Below are 7,003 nucleotides of genomic sequence, written 5' to 3' on the forward strand. Positions count from 1 at the left end.
TCCGCTTCCAGTGACCAGTCTGCTTGCAGTAGAAGCACTCAGTTTCAGGCTTAGGTCCAGACTTGGGTTTCTTCTCTTGAGCAGTAACTTGCTTGCCGTTCTTCTTGAAGTTCCCCTTTTTCTTCCCTTTGCCCTTTTTCTTGAAACTAGTGGTCTTGTTAACCATCAACACTTGATGCTCCTTCTTGATTTCTACCTCCGCAGCTTTCAGCATTGCGAAGAGCTCGGGAATAGTCTTGTTCATCCCTTGCATAATATAGTTCATCACGAAGCTCTTGTAGCTTGGTGGCAGTGATTGGAGAATTCTGTCAATAACGCAATCATCCGGAAGATTAACTCCCAATTGAATCAAGTGATTATTATACCCAGACATTTTGAGTATATGCTCACTGACAGAACTGTTCTCCTTCATCTTGCAGCTATAGAACTTATTGGAGACTTCATATCTCTCAATTCGGGCATTTGCTTGAAATATTAACTTCAACTCCTGGAACATCTCATATGCTCCATGACGTTCAAAACGTCGTTGAAGTCCCGATTCTAAGCCGTAAAGCATGGCACACTGAACTATCGAGTAGTCATCAGCTTTGCTCTGCCAGACGTTCATAACATCTAGTGTTGCTCCAGCAGCAGGCCTGGCACCCAGTGGTGCTTCCAGGACGTAATTTTTCTGTGCAGCAATGAGGATAATCCTCAAGTTACGGACCCAGTCCGTGTAATTGCTACCATCATCTTTCAACTTTGCTTTCTCAAGGAACACATTAAAATTTAACGGAACAACAGCACGAGCCATCTATCTACAATCAACATAAACAAGCAAGATACTATCAGGTACTAAGTTCATGATAAATTTAAGTTCAATTAATCATATTATTTAAGAACTCCCACTTAGATAGACATCCCTCTAATCCTCTAAGTGATTACGTGATCCAAATCAACTAAACCATGACCGATCATCACGTGAGATGGAGTAGTTTTCAATGGTGAACATCGTTATGTTGATCATATCTACTATATGATTCACGCTCGACCTTTCGGTCTCCGTGTTCCGAGGCCATATCTGCATATGCTAGGCTCGTCAAGTTTAACCTGAGTATTCTGCGTGTGCAAAACTGGCTTGCACCCGTTGTAGATGGACGTAGAGCTTATCACACCCGATCATCACGTGGTGTCTGGGCACGACGAACTTTGGCAACGGTGCATACTCAGGGAGAACACTTCTTGATAATTTAGTGAGAGATCATCTTATAATGCTACCGTCAATCAAAGCAAGATAAGATGCATAAAAAGATAAACATCACATGCAATCAATATAAGTGATATGATATGGTCATCATCATCTTGTGCTTGTGATCTCTATCTCCGAAGCACCGTCATGATCACCATCGTCACCGGCGCGACACCTTGATCTCCATCGTAGCATCGTTGTCGTCTCGCCAATCTTATGCTTCCACGACTATCACTACCGTTTAGTAATAAAGTAAAGCATTACATCGCGATTGCATTGCATACAATAAAGCGACAACCATATGGCTCCTGCCAGTTGCCGATAACTCGGTTACAAAACATGATCATCTCATACAATAAAATTCAGCATCATGCCTTGACCATATCACATCACAACATGCCCTGCAAAAACAAGTTAGACGTCCTCTACTTTGTTGTTGCATGTTTTACGTGGCTGCTACGGGCTTAAGTAAGAACCAATCTCACCTACGCATCAAAACCACAACGATAGTTTGTCAAATAGACTCCGTTTTAACCTTCGCAAGGACCGGGCGTAGCCATACTTGGTTCAACTAAAGTTGGAGAGACAGTCGCCCGCAAGCCATCTCTGTGCAAAGCACGTCGAGGGAACCGGTCTCGCGTAAGCGTACGCGTAAGGTTGGTCCGGGTTGTCTCGTCCAACAATACCGCCGAACCAAAGTATGACATGCTGGTAGGCAGTATGACTTGTATCGTCCACAACTCACTTGTGTTCTACTCGTGCATATAACATCAACACAAATAACCTAGGCTCGGATGCCACTGTTGGGTTTCGTAGTAATTTCAAAAAAATTCCTACGCACACACAGGATCATGTGATGTATAGCAACGAGGGGAGAGTATTGTCTACGTACCCAACGCAGACCGACTGCGGAAGCGATGACACGACGTAGAGGAAGTAGTCGTACGTCTTCTCGATCCAACCGATCAAGCACCGAAACTACGGCACCTCCGAGTTCGAGCACACGTTCAGCTCGATGACGATCCCCGGACTCCGATCCAGCAAAGTGTCGGGGAAGAGTTTCGTCAGCACGACGGCGTGGTGACGATCTTGATGAACTACAGCAGCAGGGCTTCGCCTAAACTCCGCTACAGTATTATCGAGGAATATGGTGGCAGGGGGCACCGCACACGGCTAAGGAATAGATCACGTGGATCAACTTGTGTCAACTTGTCTGTTTAGAGGTGCCCCTGCCTCCGTATATAAAGGAGGAGAGGAGGGGAGGCTGGCCGGCCAAGGGGGGGAGGCGCAGGAGAGTCCTACTCCCTCTGGGAGTAGGATCCCCCCTCCAATCCTAGTCCAACTAGGATTCCTTGGAGGGGAAAAGAGGAGGAGGGGGCCGGCCACCTCTCCTAGTCCTAATAGGACTAGGGGAAGGGGGGGCGCGCAGCCCATCTAGGGCAGCCCCTTCTCTTTTCCACTAAGGCCCACTATGGCCCAAATAGCTCCCGGTGGGTTCCGGTAACCCTCCCGGTATTCCGGTAAAATCCCGATTTCACCCGGAACACTTCCGATATCCAAATATAGGCTTCCAATATATCAATCTTTACGTCTCGACCATTTCGAGACTCCTCGTCATGTCCGTGATCACATCCGGGACTCCGAACAACCTTCGGTACATCAAAATGCATAAACTCATAATATAACTGTCATCGTAACCTTAAGCGTGCGGACCCTACGGGTTCGAGAACAATGTAGACATGACCGAGACACGTCTCTGGTCAATAACCAATAGCGGGACCTGGATGCCCATATTGGCTCCTACATATTCTACGAAGATCTTTATCGGTCAGACCGCATAACAACATACATTGTTCCCTTTGTCATCGGTATGTTACTTGCCCGAGATTCGATCGTCGGTATCCAATACCTAGTTCAATCTCGTTACCGGCAAGTCTCTTTACTCGTTCCGTAATACATCATCTCACAACTAACATATTAGTTGTAATGCTTGCAAGGCTTATGTGATGTGTATTACCGAGAGGGCCCAGAGATACCTCTCCGACAATCGGAGTGACAAATCCTAATCTCGAAATACGCCAACTCAACATTGACCATTGGAGACACCTGTAGTACTCCTTTATAATCACCCAGTTACGTTGTGACGTTTGGTAGTACCCAAAGTGTTCCTCCGGTAAACGGGAGTTGCATAATCTCATAGTCATAGGAACATGTATAAGTCATGAAGAAAGCAATAGCAACATACTAAACGATCGGGTGCTAAGCTAATGGAATGGGTCATGTCAATCAGATCATTCTACTAATGATGTGACCTCGTTAATCAAATAACAACTCATTGTTCATGGTTAGGAAACATAACCATCTTTGATTAACGAGCTAGTCAAGTAGAGGCATACTAGTGACACTTTGTTTGTCTATGTATTCACACATGTATTATGTTTCCGGTTAATACAATTCTAGCATGAATAATAAACATTTATCATGAAATAAGGAAATAAATAATAACTTTATTATTGTCTCTAGGGCATATTTCCTTCACCGGCCACCTCTCCTAGTCCTAATAGGACTAGGGGAAGGGGGGGCGCGCAGCCCATCTAGGGCAGCCCCTTCTCTTTTCCACTAAGGCCCACTATGGCCCAAATAGCTCCCGGGGGGTTCCGGTAACCCTCCCGGTATTCCGGTAAAATCCCGATTTCACCCGGAACACTTCCGATATCCAAATATAGGCTTCCAATATATCAATCTTTACGTCTCGACCATTTCGAGACTCCTCGTCATGTCCGTGATCACATCCGGGACTCCGAACAACCTTCGGTACATCAAAATGCATAAACTCATAATATAACTGTCATCGTAACCTTAAGCGTGCGGACCCTACGGGTTCGAGAACAATGTAGACATGACCGAGACACGTCTCTGGTCAATAACCAATAGCGGGACCTGGATGCCCATATTGGCTCCTACATATTCTACGAAGATCTTTATCGGTCAGACCACATAACAACATACGTTGTTCCCTTTGTCATCGGTATGTTACTTGCCCGAGATTCGATCGTCGGTATCCAATACCTAGTTCAATCTCGTTACCGGCAAGTCTCTTTACTCGTTCCGTAATACATCATCTCACAACTAACATATTAGTTGTAATGCTTGCAAGGCTTATGTGATGTGTATTACCGAGAGGGCCCAGAGATACCTCTCCGACAATCGGAGTGACAAATCCTAATCTCGAAATACGCCAACCCAACATCGACCATTGGAGACACCTGTAGTACTCCTTTATAATCACCCAGTTACGTTGTGACGTTTGGTAGTACCCAAAGTGTTCCTCCGGTAAATGGGAGTTGCATAATCTCATAGTCATAGGAACATGTATAAGTCATGAAGAAAGCAATAGCAACATACTAAACGATCGGGTGCTAAGCTAATGGAATGGGTCATGTCAATCAGATCATTCTGCTAATGATGTGACCTCATTAATCAAATAACAACTCATTGTTCATGGTTAGGAAACATAACCATCTTTGATTAACGAGCTAGTCAAGTAGAGGCATACTAGTGACACTTTGTTTGTCTATGTATTCACACATGTATTATGTTTCCGGTAAATACACTTCTAGCATGAATAATAAACATTTATCATGATTATAAGGAAATAAATAATAACTTTATTATTGCCTCTAGGGCATATTTCCTTCAGCGCGGGATTATGAGCAATCTTAATAGCACTTTAATTGTCACAAAGCAATGGAACATGTTTCACATGTATCCTATAATCTTTAAGAGTTTGGGTCATCCAAAGTAATTGAGCACAACATTAACTGGCGGCAATGTATTCCACTTCGGCGGTTGATAAGGATACTGAGTTTTATTTCTTGGAGTACCAAGACACAAGAGATCTACCAAGAAATTGACAAGTACCCGAAGTGGACTTTCTATCAACCTTGTCACCGGCATAGTCCGAATCGGAGTAGCCAACAAGATCACAAGAGGACCTCTTAGGGTACCAAATGCCAACGTTTGGTGTATGAATTAAGTATCTCACTATCCTTTTCACAACCTTAAGATGGCATTCTTTGGGGGCCGCTTGATATCGTGCACACATGCACAAACTTAGCATAATATTGGGATGTGAGGCACATAGATATAACAATGAACTAATCATAGAGCGGTAAACCTTTTGGTCAACTGGTTCGCCATCCTTTGTTAAGTCAAGATGTCCACTAGTAGGCATGGGTGTTTTCATACCTTTGCTTTCTTGCATGTTGAATTTCTTGAATAAGTCCTTGCTATACTTTGTTTGGGAAACAAAGGTACCTTCCTTAGTTTGCTTGATTTGCAAACCAACAAAGAACTTGAGTTCACTCATCATAGACATCTCAAACTTCTCCAACATTAGTCTTCCAAACTTTTCACTAAAATGAGGGTTAGTCGAACCAAATATGATATCATCCACATAAATTTGGCACACAAATAATTCACCATTAACCCTTTTGGTAAAAAGTGTAGAATCAATTTTTCCAATCTCAAAGCCTTTTTCAATAAGGAACTTAGTCAAGCATTTATACCATGCTCTAGGAACTTGTTTAAGACAATAAAGAGCTTTGTGAAGTTTGTAAACATGATCGGGTTTCTTGGGATTAACAAAGTCGGGAGGTTGTTTAACATAAACTTCCTCCTCAATTTCACCATTTATAAAAGCACTTTTAATGTCCATTTGGTATAATGTGATATCATGGTGATTGGCATAAGCAAGTAAGAAGTGAATGGATTCAACTCTAGCAACGGGGGCATATGTCTCACCATAGTCCATACCTTCGACTTGAGTGTAGCCTTGAGCAACGAGACGAGACTTGTTGCGCACAACTTGTCAATCTCCATCTTGCTTATTCTGAAACACCCATTTGGTTCCAATGACATTGTGCTTCTCATTGGGCTTTTCAACCAACATCCATATTTGATTCCTCTCAAAATTGTGTATCTCTTCATGCATAGCGTTCACCCAATCCGGATCATCAAGAGCTTCTTCAACCTTCATAGGTTCAATACTAGAAATGAATGAGTAATGCTGACAAAAGTCAGCCAAACAAGTTTTAAAGTGAGTAATTCTCCCAGTTTGAATATCATCGAAGATTTGTTCGACGTATGATCTCTTGAGACTCTTGCTCGAACTCGTGAGAGCTTTTGTTTGGGTCGGGGTGGAACATCCTCTTCATTGTCTTGTTCTTCCTCTTGTCTTTCTTCATTGTCGTTGGCTTGTTGTTCTCTTGCGGAGGTGGAGAAGGAGCTCGATGAGGTTCATCTTGTTGTACATCCTTGTTTCCATCATCTTGATGTGTTCCACTTGTGGATGCCTCCAAGTTGACTTGTGGTTCACCTTGGCGTGAAGTTGAGGCTTCCACTTGGACGGACGAGGTACTCTCCTTCACCTCCGTTGGGCGAATCTTGCCAATAGACAAGTCTTGTATTGCTTCTGAAGGGTCTTTGTCACCTACATCAATTAGCAATTGCTCTACTTGGGAGCCGTTAGATTCATCAAACTTCACATCTACCGTCTCTTCAACCTTTCGGGTGAAATTGTTGTAGACATGGTAAGTGTGAGAGTTTGAGCCATAACCGAGTAGGAAACCTTCATGAGATTTAGGAGCAAGTTTTGAATGACGATGCTTATCAAGAATATAACAGTTTGAGCCAAATACTCGAAAGTATCCAACTTGGGGTTTGTTACCGGTGAGATCTCACATGCCGTCTTGCCGAGTAGCTTGTGAAGATATA

The sequence above is a fragment of the Triticum dicoccoides genome, chromosome 2B (genome assembly GCF_002162155.2).
Source record: "Triticum dicoccoides isolate Atlit2015 ecotype Zavitan chromosome 2B, WEW_v2.0, whole genome shotgun sequence".
Classification (NCBI taxonomy): Eukaryota; Viridiplantae; Streptophyta; class Magnoliopsida; order Poales; family Poaceae; genus Triticum; species Triticum dicoccoides.